The 14,160-nt window shown below is 43.7% G+C and overlaps 1 long non-coding RNA gene across 1 annotated transcript; it reads right to left on the bottom strand.

Annotated features, from left to right (window-relative positions):
* Nucleotides 1–7,678: 7,678 nt before the first annotated feature.
* Nucleotides 7,679–11,011, bottom strand: LOC111756301 (uncharacterized). Its single transcript, XR_002790793.2, has 2 exons — nucleotides 10,166–11,011; nucleotides 7,679–9,997 (listed from the first exon to the last, which is right to left on the bottom strand). It is a non-coding gene; the product is annotated as an uncharacterized LOC111756301 (long non-coding RNA).
* Nucleotides 11,012–14,160: the final 3,149 nt, after the last annotated feature.

The raw sequence follows: 14,160 nt of genomic DNA, 5'->3' as shown, positions 1-14,160 counted from the left end.
TGACAGAACTCTAATGTGCTGTTAAAGTCTCCATGGGCCACTATGTATACATGACAGATCAAGGACAGGCAATGGGCAGAATTTTTAAAATTTCATATTCCAAGTATTGAAGAGAGGGTATGGGAAAAACATTTTTATAGACAGGTATACAAATCTGTATATCATTCAGAAGGCAATACTGTAGAATATGGCCAAACACATGACCCAGGTCCTGTGACCCAGTAGTTCTACCTCAATACTAACCCGAGAAACATTCATGGTAGTGTACACAAGGATTGTGAATCAGATGATTACAGGGTATTGTCTGCAATACCAAAAATTAGAAGAAAAAGTATAAATTTCCATCAGTAGCAGAATGACTAACTCAAGGTACAGCCAGGTTAAAGAATTCCATGGTGAGGCCAGAGATTTAGCAGCAGCTTAAGTGCCTGTCTGGCAAGCACAAGGTCGTTAGTTCAATCCCCAGTATCAAAAACACAAAAAATAAAAACAAAGAATTCCATGGTGTAGTTAAAGAGAATGAGGGCAGTCCCACATGTACACACACGAACCTGGGTATTATTAGATAAAATAAGTCAATAATGATACAAAGTATGCAATAATAGTACCTTACCACTTATGCAGAAAAGAAAAACGATGCTCTATTTCTTTTCAATATATATGTAAATGAACAGAGGGGTCTGGTAGGAAACTAAATATAACACAGTTTATCTTTGAAGATCAAGGGGGATTGATGGTGCCAACCTCATGAATCATGTTTTAATTCTGTATAACAAGCAAGCATTACAGAGCACTTCTCTTACTGATACTTAACAGAAGAGAAACAACCCAGCCACAATGGGAGAATCTTAATTCATGAATTAAATGTGATAGGGTCACATGACAGATTCTGTCCAGTAAGCAAGCCAAACAAATTGCATACCAGGCAAATAGATGAATTTCACCATATTAAATGAAAACATCCCAGAAGATTACATATACTTTTTCTGAAAAGCTAAAAACTAAAATTTTAAAATATAACTTGAAAAACATTTAAATACAAAATTTTTAAAGCTATATGAAAAGAAAACAAGTGAAAGGTAAACCCACAATTCAGAATGATGATGACCTTGGCCAGGTTTGGGGTATTACATGGGCAAAAGGAAGCTGCTGTTTTTTTTACTGTCCAACTTTTCACACTGACAGAAAATGCTGAGATATTACACAGTATTAGACATAATCAAGGAAGCACATACAGGCGTGTCATGAACCAGATTACAATGAACTCCTTCTGTGTACCCCAGTTCTAGTAAGAATGAATAGCTTTGTCTTAATGAGCATCACAGCTCCCGCTTATTAGGCTGTAGAACTTAACAGTGACGGTCATTAAGATTTGTTGAATTTTCTTGGAAACAACAAAACTAGCGCTGATAATTTCTAGAAACAGATTTAGATAAGTAATTATAAAAATATAATACTGGTAACCCTGAAGCAAAAGACGCAAGAGAGTATTTACTCAATACATTTGGTATTCAATTTTATCAGTGTAAATAACTTGAATGGAGAAGGTATTCTTTGTAGCTGTGTGGAAAAATACATGTTCAAAGACAAAACAAACAAAAAACGGAGCTGGGGATTTAGCTTAGCGGCATAAGCGCATGCCTTGCAAGCAGGCAGTCATGAATTCAATCCTCGGTACTGATAAAAAGACAAAAAAAAAAAAAGAAAAAGAAAAAGAAAAATACATGTTCAGGCTTCTAAAGAAATACTAATGATAAACAAGAGACTTATCTGTTATTTTAAGATTTATTAGACTAATTTTAAAATCCTTGTGTAACATATATATATAAAATTTGCCATCTATAAAAAGAAAACAGGTGAATAAGTCTGACAATCATAATTGCTAAAATCTTACCTTTTTGACTCTACAAAGAATTCATGATCCTTAAAAAAATTTTTTTCACATATTAAGTGGTCCAAGAGGAGCAAGGGAAAAAGTCTACATGGTAGAACAAGTGAAAAGTATTCAATATAGCCAACAGAAATAAAGACTAAGAAAATTAAAGCACTTTTAAAAGTAGCAATAAATATTTTTTAACATTGAATTGTCAATGATTTCTTGAATATGACACCAAAATGTAAGTAACAAAAGTAAAAACCATTTAAGGTAAATTAGACTACATCAAAACCAATCACTTCTGAGGATCAAAAGATTCAATCCACAGTGAAAAAGCAACTTTACAGAAAGCGGGAAAACATTTGCAAATTATGTATCTAATAAGGGGCTACCTTTCAGAACATAAAAATCCTGTAAGTAAACAATTGCAACAACAACAAAACCCCCACTTTTAAATGTGCAAAAGACTTGACCTTTCTCCCAAAGATGTACAGTGCTCAATAAACGTATGCAAAGATGTTTAACGATACTAATTATTAGGAAAATGCAAATCAAAACCACAGTGAACTACTATTTCACATCCATTATCCAAAAGAATGCAAAGCAGTCTTGAGAAGGTATCTGTATGGATACTCATGTCCAAAGCAGCACTACTTATAACCAAAAGGGTGGATGCAACCCTGATATTCAAAGGAGAAGACAACAAATGTGACGTGTACAAATGGACTGTCGTTCAGCTCTTTTGAAAAGAAAATTCTGACACATATTGCAACCTAGTTGATCTTTAAGAACACTGTACTAAATGAAATAATCCGATCATAAAATACAAATACCCTGAGTTCAATTACATCATTTACCTAGAATGGTCAAACTCAGAAACAGGAAGTAGAAACAGTAGTGACTGCCAGGGACCTGGGGGAAGAGATAAGGTGGGGTACGGTGGGGTGGGGGTTGAATGATGAGTTCAAGGGTAGAATTTGGTACAGTTTGATTTTTACAAGATGAGAAAGTTCTGGAGATTGGCTGCACAGCAACACAAATATACTTAGCACTACTGAACAGTACACTTAACAGACATTTAAGATAGTAAACTTTGGATATTTTACTACAGAAAACTTAAAGTAGCAATCAATAAAACTGAAACTGATGACGGCAACAGCAGAGGGAAATTATAAACTCACAAGAAGTGGGAGAGAAGTTGTAAGCCATATTTATTGGCTGGGCAACACCCTTGTGGAAAATATAAAGCACACCAAGTTTATGAAGATGCACACAGTAGCCCTATGTAAAAGTCAAAATTCTGTTTATTAACTGAAGAGATTACTTTATCCTGTGAGATAAGCACAATGGGGTAAAATGCTGCAATCATTTGTTTATGATGCTATTTAAGGTCCTGGACCTCTATGAATTCAAGATGTTTACCAGGCAAGCACTTGAACTATTGAGCTAAATCACCAGCCCCTGGTCCTGGACCTCTTTGACCAATCAGGGCAGGCTGTGCAAGTCACAGAAAAATGCGTGCATTTAGCTTCAGGGCCTTCGGATTTCCAAGGGATTTGGTGTAAGGATTAACAATTTAGCCTGAGAAAAACCTGCAACAGTGTTTGGTGAACTGAGCTGACACACAAACATGGTTACTAGACACAAAATTGAGTTAAAAACAGAACAGACTAGAATATAAACACTAATTCCAGTCCATAAAAGGACAGAACAAGGCAGTTGGAGGGAAGCAAGAGGAAAGCCAGAGTCTAAAAGGCAGTAACAGAGAAGAGGAAGCAGGCCAGGGAGTCACAGGCAGTGCTCAGCACCGAATACCATGCATCACTTACCTGCACACATTTTCCACTTCACAGCTGAGGAAAATGGGCCAGGTCACCATACATAATTTACTCCCAGTTACAAAGATACCAAGTGGTAGTCAGGATTGGCATTCAGATTCACTGTGACAGGTCCAAGCCAGATACCAGGGAAGCTGGGGAATCAAAGAGGAACCACAAACCAGAATCTCACTGGGGAGACCCCACCAGCCTGCACCTGGGGCATTCTCTGGTGAACTGTTCCACTATTTTTGCTAATTATCTTTTAATTAACTATGTTAATTTTTCAGCATCTTAGTATAACAGTGACAACAGCCTCACACTGACAGAGCACTATTACTCCATCACTGCTTCTAGCCACACGAAGGAACATCTGGGTACCTGCTACCCACACCCACGTACGCTGCAATTAACTCCAGTTGGGAGTCTAGATTAAATGTGAAAAGTGAAACTACACAAGCGCACATGAAAATACAGATTATATTTACAGACTCAGGGTCAACAGGGGCTAAGCATAACACCACGTGTACAAAACTACAGTGGTTTAACCTCAGACAATTTTATGTATACCTGTGGTATATCTGAAACATAAGGAAAATTAAAAGACAATATACACACTAGAAAGTATATCAAATATAACATTATTAATATCCTTAATATATAAATTGCTTTTATAAAATAACCAATAGAAATATCAACAATGAGTAGAAAAAGTCACACAGGCTGGGTCAACAGATGAGAGCATTCTTCAGTTTCACCACAGGGCAAAGAATGCTCATACCCACAGGTAAGTAGGCCTGACATCCAAATAGCAAAGGTGTTTACATCATACTACCCATTCTGAGCACCAGAGTCTGCTTTTCTCACTAAAAACACTAATTTAGAAAATCGCTCCTTGGAGGGCAACTTAACAGGAACCTAAGGTTTTAAGAAATCTGACATGAAAAAAAAAAAAAAACTAACATGGCTATTTTCCTCTAGAAGTAGGTCTATCTTAAACAGATGTGGCAAAGACATCAAAGCATTGTTTTCTAAAAGAATTACAAACCCAGCCAGGCGTGGTGGTGCACCCCTGCAATCCCAGCACTCAGGAGGCTGAGGCAGGTGAATCCTTTCAAGTTCAAGACCAGCCTGGGCTACAAAGTGAGCCCAAGGTCAGCCTGAACTGCATAGTGAGACCGTCTCAAAAAGACAAAAAAAAAAAAAAAAAAAAGAATTACAAACCCATCTATTTAAATGAGACTTTATCTTTGTCTTTTTATCGGTACCAGGGATCGAACTCACGACTGCCTGCTTGCAAGGCAGGTGCTTATGCCACTGAGCTAAATCCCCAGCCCCTTAAATGAGACTTTAAATTGATACAGCTTTGTAATGGAATACTACATCAGTACTAACAAAGATGCTTTAATTGACAAGGTATTAAGACACAAAATATAATTCATGTATAGTCCCAATTTGAATAAAATTGCATATATCTGATGCAAGTATGTATGTCACTAGAGTTGTTAGTGGAAAATTATCGAGGATTTTTTCAATTTTCTTTTGTCAAGCTTCACTATAAACCCTTTTCCCACATAAGAACTGATTTGAGGGGCGTAGTACAGGGCAAAGGGCTGGAGGCTAGAGACTATAGTAGGAAGCAACCATCCTAACCACCGGATGAGAAGAGGTGCGGTAGGTACCCTTTCCCAAAGGACAGTTCAAGGCCTTGGAAGGTTTATAATTACACCCTTATTTTTAGTTATTTTTGTCTTCCCCTTGCTGTTCCAAGTCTGCATCCATGTATTTTTGCATGTTAAATATGAGTTACAAGAGACATACCACAACTGCCATTGTTTTGACATTTCTTTCAATCCAGCACCATGCCACAATGAGTCATATGGGGCTAGAGGTTAAGATTTTCTCCGAAGATTTAATTACACACAGAAAGGAAGGCTGCATGGCACTGAAAGTCCTTGCAATCCCTTAACAGTCAGAAACTGGCAGTTGGCACTGAAGGCCAGTTGTTGTCAGTCCTCTTTTTGTATGTAGGGCATTTCCCCAGTTCTCAGCGTCTCCAACCGAGGCACACAGGGGAGACTCAGTATCTGTTCTTAGGCAATTTTTTTTTTAAATTTTAAACTCAAATGTTTGATAGTCTTAATTTGCACAGAAGCACCATCAACCCACTGAATTCTAATGGACCATCCCTTGCTTTTAGGAAGTCTGGAGAAAAACTGAATTCAGACCTATGCATGAGCATGGAAACCAGTTACTGAAACACTACCATCAACACCGATCCAAAGATAAACAGGTAAAGATCCAGTCGTTAGCTGGGCTTGGCAGCACAGATCTACAACCCTAGGAACTTGGGAGACTGAAGCAGGTTTCTAAGTGCCACACCAGCCTAGGCTATTTAACAAGACCCTGCCTTGAGATGAAAAACAAAAAGGGCTGAGGATGTGAAAGCCCTGAGAGTTCAATCCCCAGTACCACTAAGTGAACTGGAAGAGGCTGGAGTGTAGCTTAAGAGTTACCCCAGTTCAATCCCCCAGTAACACACACACTGAAGCCCTTTACTCTCACGCAAGGGAGTAGGCTCAGCCCTCAGCTGCACCCTTGTCTCCACTAGCCCCATTGCACAACTATTTCCAATATCAAGCATTTACCCTGTAAGTTTTTAGCCTGTTGCAGTTGCTGGGAAAAAGTGTCTCTGGATTAGAACCAAGTTTCATAATCATTATATAGACAAGATAAACAAGCAGCTCTGACAAGAGGGTGGCAGGGAACAAGGGCTAAGAGCTCAAGGGGTAAGACACAAAGAGAAATCCAGACTGTTTCTGGGGACTGAGGAAAGGGGTGAGAAGCAGGGGGAGCACCTTGCACCCACACTTGGCAATGCCTACTCTTGAGGACGGGCACTACTGCTGTGTAGCATGCTACTGTCCTCTTACAAGCACCTCACACCAGCTTCCCGGTAGTATACAAATGAGGAGATACCAAGGGATGACCGAGGGAACAGACAGAACACACTCAGTGAGGCCACATATAGTACAGTGCCAAGTGACCACAACCGTAGAAGTGCCCGTCCTGGTCAGCTCCCAGGGTGAGCTGGTCTCACAGCTCTCTCAACCACAAGATTTCAGGCCACATCCCTCACCCTTGGTTTGTCCCACTCTGGGTGTTCAGTTCAGGACTCAACTACCTGTTGCAAGTAACTGAGCCCTACAGATTGCCTAGGCCTACCTCCCCCTCTCCTTTGCAATAAACACCTCCTTTCCTAGCAGCAGCATCAGTGTTCCTAATCTGAGCCCAAATTTGGCTCTTGTGAAACACAGTACAGTGCCCAGTGACGCACAACGGTAGAAGTGCCTGTCCTGATCTGCTCCCAGGATGAGTCACCGCGGTCCTTCCCCACCCCACACAGACCATCTCCATTCGTGACTCACACTGGATTGCAACTGCTTCCACCCACACTCTGGCATTTTGCTTACTTAATATAGCACTTGCACAAACAAGGAAGCCAAACTTTTCAGTCACCTCAAAAAATGAAGCTGAGAATTATGTGCTTAGACCCAAATGGCCAAAGACTGGAAACATGAAACGTGAAATACGCTTAATTGTATGTCCATCCTCTTAAACTATTCCCCCCAAATAATTTATTAAAAAGTACCACTTGGAAATACACAGGGAATGTCCCAGCATATTACATGGACCAAAAACTTCCCACATACATATTCATCTCTGACCATGTGGTTACCCATCACATTTTACACAAACACTGCCTGCTCGCAACAGTACACAGGGTATGTACGCCGCACTGCCCACCAGTTTGCAGACCATTCAGGACCTAACCAGTCTATTTGAGTAAAGGTTCCCAGCTATACCAATGGCTCAATTACTTGGAACTAGTGAACCATGAATCCAGGCCTGTCTCAAAAACATAACCACCTTCATTGTGAGCACAACAGGACAGGGGTTGAGAAATGTAACAGCAATACAAAGATTTTAAGGAGCTTAGAATGCAAACCTTTATTTGTGCTGTAAAAGGGAAGAAAAGACATTAGTAATTACATACATGATGCAACAAGAGTTCTTACCTTACAAGAGCAATAAACAAGCGCTTTTAACCATGTGCTTTTACAGCCCGCATTTCACAACAGTACACCCAAAAACATTTCCCCATACAAGCATGAGTAGTGCACTTTTAAGTTAATACCCAGAAATATTTCCCCATACAAGCATGACTAATACACTTCAAGTTCTAGTGACAGTGACCCAATCACTGGTTAGGAACACATCAACATATTAGCATTTAAATAACCCAAACAGAAAAATCTCAAGGATGAATGCATTAAGGATTTAAATATTTTAAAGTGAAATTAAAGAGGAATACATTAAAAAGCCATTGATACTACTTCACCAACTTGACAGAGACAGCTCAAAAACAAGTATGGTTTTTCAGTCTCTAAACTTTTACTAATTTTATCCAGTACGGTGTCTGCTTCTCTCCAGTTTTGCTATTTTCCCCTCAAATGATTGTAATAGTTTTCACTCTAGTCCTGGATGATTTAAATAGCACAAACATTCAAAACTAAAGATGCAATGCATTATTCACCGTAAATGCATTATTCACCGTGACCCTAATCAAGGTATCTGGATTGGCTGCTACTTTGTACCAAAGTAATTTCAGTGACCACCACAGGTTAGTCTGGTTCTTGTCACAAAGACTATGACTGGACAAGATAAAACAAGCAAGCACAAATTTTGCTGTTGTGATTACTGACCCACCATAGGAAGATTCAATATTTTACAACACAACTTATATACACGGAATTGCTTCAGAAGGCATCACATTTGTAGTATGGTTAGAATTTTTAATCACAAATGACCTCAGTGACTAAACGTGAACCAAGAGCCCACAAGAACCCATTTATTCTCAAGGGCTCACTTAAGCTTTAAAAGCCCACAATTTAGAAGCCTAAGACTTTTTAATCCTGAAGAAAAAAAAAAAAACCCACACCTTCAGATAACCTCCCTTTAACAGTAAGTTTGTGATCATTTTCCAAGCGACTATTCAGGATTTAAAGTAACCTTTTTCAATTCTTTACACTTTTCAGCAAAGCAAAACAATTTTGCTTTTTTCCTTCTCTTCAAGTTCCAAGCATTTTTTATAGTTTCCAAGCTATTTTTACTGTTTCTACGCAACAATTTAACCAGCATTATCAATTTATCATTAGTATTTTCTTCACTCATAAATTTGAGTAAATCCTCTTCCACCCACACTCCCAACCTCATCCTCTGTGCTGCGTCCCCCACATCCTCCCTTGCCCTCTCCATCCATCCCAACTCCCACCCCCCACCCTCAGGAACCTTCCCAGTTAGAACCCCAGGTTTTCCGAATTCTAGTCAAGTAAAAATCAAGTTTAAGTAAATAGAGGAAGAAGGATCAAAGATCTGGACTGGGGGCACAGCTACCAGTAGTGGACACTGGCTTGGTATGCACCCGTTAAGGGCCATCACCAGCACACACAGTACACGCACCATTCATCCCCTTTTCAGCAATCTGCGATGCCACCAGAATGCCCAAACCAGATACCACTTCCTTCGCCCAAAACTTGGCATGATCAGCTTGTACCCTCCCAGATTTCCGCACAACAGGTAAGCCCCGCCCCACCCAACTTGCCGCCTCTTACATATTCCCTCTACGTAAAAGATTTAAAACTGAACAGTTTCCCCACACCCAAGAGTTTCATCATCACACTAACGACTCCTCTGGCCAACGCATGGGCAAGGGGGCAGGTAGGTGAGAGGTCACTGGGCTCCATCTGGCAAGCGCCATCTACAAGGCATCACTGCGTTGTAGTATCGTTAAAATGTCCTACGGCTTAACAATCTTCTTGAAGCAAGGTTCGTAGCACCAAACTAGAATGATCTGAGGCTCAGTTTAGTAGTTGCAGCATCTGAACACCTCTATCCCCAGGAAAACAGGGGCGCCTGCTGGTATTCTCGTGCCCAGAGGATGGTGCTCCCGGAACAGACATCAAAGCTATTGATCATGCAAGCCGGATGCATCTGCTCTGGATTTCTGGATTCCCCTCATAAACTCATCTGAAAACTTTAGTGGCGACCTCCTGAATACAGGGCTTCCCGAGCAAGGCCTGGACCCATGGCACTGGAGAACTCCTAAGCCTCCGGAATTCAATCTGCAGGCTTCAATTTAATCGGGCTGTTTCCTTCAAGGTCTCCCCTCCTGTACTGCTACGACTCACACACTGGCAGGGGCTCCATTTCTCCTGGTGCCATCTGCTCGCCATGATGACCGCTACAGTAACAAACCATGTCAATGAGGCATGTGACCTTCGAAGGAAACTGTCACTGCAGGCCTGCCCAAGGGTCCCCACCCTTCCAAAAGCAGGGCCACCTCACCCCACCAACCAGGAGGGAGTCTCAGCGGGGAGTAGGGAGTAGGTCCTTCCTCCTCCACCATTACCAAAGATATCGAGTCCAACACCAGCTCCAGCGACTTCCCCAGGCTTACCACCAGACGACAGGTTTAAGTGAAGGGACAACCTCAGTAAGTTAGGGGGAGGAAGAGGAGGGGTAGAGTGAGCTCACAGAGAAGACTAGCACAGAGCCTAGGGGAAGTCCAATGGGCCACTGTAACCTGGAAAATAAAGGTCGGTCAATGATGCCCTCAACAAGCACCCTGCCTCAGCAGCCCCAGGTGCCACACCAGCCACGGGTGGGGCCAGCTCCTCGCCTCTGCGCTCCCTTCTTAGGCCACCCCCTCACCTCCGCCTGAGGCCTTGCCTCACCCAGACCTGGGCTCCACCAGGCTGAGTCCACATTACCTACCACCCTGGGCCAGAGCTGTCTGCCCTGCGAAGCTAAATCCAGTTTCCACAAGACCAGGCCTCAGCCCCAGATGGGCTGGCACCCTTTTTGTCTGGAAAAAAAGAGGGCTGCTGGTATTGACAAGTTCAAAGTCAGCCCTGCCTGCGCCCCTGCCTTCTTAGATCATTTCTAGAGCATCAACCAATTCCACCGCCACTGAATTCTACCTCCTTTCCTCTCCATCTTCCCACCTCGCCCTGCCCTTCCTTTCTGCACCTAAACCAGAATGCTGGGCCCAAGTAAGAGCCTCCTCCTGGAGATTACGTCACCCTGTCCAATAAGCAGCAGGGACAGCCTGCTGCGGGAACTTTCTGCTCAGCCTTCCTGTGGCAGTCCCCCCAGTACCTAGTGTCCCCTCTTGGCCCCCCTTCTCTTTCTTGCAACCCCACCGTGCCGACCCCGTCCATCAGAATATCCCCCCACATCTCTACCGAGTCCCTAAACTGACCACCTCCTCCCCACCACCGAACCCAGATGCCAGCCCTCCCTAAGTCTAACTCCAACTGGACTGGCCACAACTCTTTCTTTTATAGCCCTGGGTCGCATCACAAGGGCGTTCCTTGTTCAACGGCATGATTCCTCCACGGTCACTGGGGGGAAAAAAAGTCCCTTCCGACCTTGCCCGAGGAGCCAACTAGGGCGGCTCAAGGTCTCCCCTTATGGCCACTTCCTCAGACTCCCAATTAGCCCTTCCTCCACCAGAGCTTTTTTGGGCTTGAGGACAAACTTCAAGGTCATATTTGGGAGGGGGGGGCACAGGGGAGCGGCCTCATTTTTCTGTAGTGTATCTATGCGCCATGGGGACACGGTTCTCTGGGTTGATGGCTGGAGAGCGAGTTGGACCTCGGTGTACAGCCCGGGCTGCCGGGGTCGCCTGAGGTCGTTTTCCCCACATTCCTGGCCCCCGCCCGCCTGAGGCCCGAAAGAAGGGCCGGCAGAGCGTCTGGAAAATTCCATGCGGCCGCGGAAGGATCTCTGCAGAGGCGGCTCACTCCCGAACGCGGGAGGGGCGAAGCGCGTGATTACTCGGGCGGCACCGCCTGGTGCTCAGCCGGTGACGTCAACTCCCGGGAGCGCGGAGTGGGGGCAGGGCTGCCTGAGACCTTCTTGGAGGAATCGGAATGTGCCGTACCCTGGTCTCTGCCCTAAGATGTCCACCAAAGACTCCTGCTTTTCACTTAACAAGGGGCCAGGTGCAAAGGAGTGCAAATGTTGAGACAGAACCAGCTGTCAGTTGGAGGGTGAGTGCCCGGGTTTTGTCACTATTAGCAAAGACCTGGAGAGTTGAAGTGTTTTCCTACCAACAGCTGAGCCTGCTGTTGGGGTGAAGTACTTAATGAGAGAGGAGGCGTAGCGTATTAATTGAAAACGGACAGTTGCAAAATAAACACATTTTGTGTGGGAAATAATACATGTGATTATAGGGCTGGAGGACCAGATGGGTGTGGATTTTCAACTCTTTCTACTTTTTTTGGGTGAGGGATAGAGAGAAAAGTGATTTAGAAAAAAAGCTGCATTTGTCCCTGGCAGTTTATGGCCGCTGATGTGCCTCAGGATGTGCACTGTTAGAGGCACCACGTCAGGGTACCCCCTACCCCCCAGCAAACGTGGTGAAGTCACCTCCTCTGACAGGACCTGGTGAGGCCTGAGGGTTGAGTGAGGAATTTTTTTTTGTACTCACAATCTCGCACTTGCCAGGCAGGTACTTATGCCCCTGAGGATTTAAAAAAAAGATAGCTGACAGGACCTGGACTACTGCAGGGCAAAGGTTCAGGGATTCACAGTCTGAGACCCTTTATCACACCCTACCCGGCTGGCAGTGGCCACAAGGTACAAATAGCCAAATGAGAAGGGCAGCAGTCTTGCCAGGAAGTCTCCTCCTAGGCCAACTACCCACAACCCAAAGGAGAACCACCCTTGACAACAAGAAGGAAAGTGGAGTAATATTTTCCCCTTGCCTCTGCAAGATGGCATCTGCAGGCAGGGTGGGGCCCAGGACACACTCCTCCCTGGAGTTGTTGGAACTGGTGACTGTCATGTGACTGACAACACAGACAGACGTGGCAAGCCCAATCTTGTTCGCTTGTGGCTCTCAGCCAAGCTCTTGGGCCACACGCCTCAACCTTCCCTATCATCTGCCCCATCTGTCTAGTTCAGGCAAAATTTCCATGGGTGCGTAATTTGGACTGAAAGAACGGTAAGGAAAAAGGGAATTTTCAAGAATGTTCTAGGGACAAAGAGTGTTCTAGAATGCTGGAATGTATTTGTGAAATCCAGGGAGCAAAGCCTCAACTGCTTCACCATACCATCCTAAGGAGTAGGCCCATTTACCTGACAGGCTGTATGGAAGGTGCATAGTCACGCATATTCTCCTTCAGGGGCCCAATTTGATGTTTTACCTTGCTTTTATCTCTGGTTTCAAGTTTTTCCTCATTTACACATATCATTCCCAAATCTCATAATTCTTTTCAGAAATTTCTCTTCAGAAGTTATTTTAGATTTTATTTTTCAAAAGAATGGGAGTAGGAAGGGCTGGGGCTCTGCTTACTGCTCACTGGCATAAGCGCCTGCCTGGTAAGTGCCAGGTCGTGAGTTAGATCCTTGGTACAAAAAAAAAAAAAAAAAAATGGGAGTAGGAGTTGGGTGAGATGGCTAAAATCTGTTACCTTAGCACTTTGGAGGCTGAGACAGGAGGATTTTGAGTTTGAAAGCACTCTGGGCAACATAGTGAATTTAAAGTAGGCCTGAAATACAGTGAATCCTGTTTAAAAAAAAAAAAAAAAAGCAGGAGCTTGGATAATTGGCAACACACATAGCATAGGATTATTCTATAAGTAGACAACTTCTTTGTCACACAGAAATAAGGCTCCTTTGTGTGCTCAGGTTTGGAGCTGCCCTGGCCACCCCCCTCCCCTCAGTCTTCAAGGACAAAATGGTACCCTTTCAAGGGGGTTTTGAAAGCTCTCCTGGTCTTCCAAGTCCTAGACAGCTGGTTTTCTTTGGGAAAGGGGCATATTTGAGGAGAGGTTAAAAAGACACAGTATCTACACAGTGGCAGTATTGTACTCAGGTTTACCCCAGGCTTGATGATTGCTCATTGAAAACATTTCCCCAATACCCCCTCTGTGACAACCTGAAATACAGTCAGCATTGAATAAAAAAGAAAAGACCACACAGACTTTACTGTAGGGAGTCAGGCTGTGGACACACACTGGGCCCAGGTTCTGCTTTCTTCTACAAATAAGGCTAAAAATACCTTCAGCCTGGTGGAGGACAAGGGCAGGGAATGAGTGTGTCAGCAAATTTCTGTGGATCAAAACAAGCTGTTCCAGAAAGCAGATCCTTGGGTCCCGGGGTGGGGCTCTGTGCCATGGGCCTCCTTGGGCAGTGACCACAACTTACTCCTTTCCAAGCAGCTGGCACAAGGGCTGAGGGCTGGGAGGAAGGGCCAGGGAAGGCCACTTAGACAACATTCAGATTCCAGACTGAGACCCCCTCTCCAAGCTTTCTCAGGGCCATGGTCAGTGAGGATCCCTGGCCTCCCCAGTGACCAGTCCTGCCATTGTGTTCTGGAGGCTGCTTGCTTCACCC

This window comes from Cavia porcellus, unplaced genomic scaffold (genome assembly GCF_034190915.1).
Source record: "Cavia porcellus strain 051 isolate PalLab524CR breed Dunkin Hartley unplaced genomic scaffold, mCavPor4.1 scaffold_17, whole genome shotgun sequence".
Lineage (NCBI taxonomy): Eukaryota > Metazoa > Chordata > Mammalia > Rodentia > Caviidae > Cavia > Cavia porcellus.
This window is presented reverse-complemented; position numbering and strand designations above follow the sequence as displayed.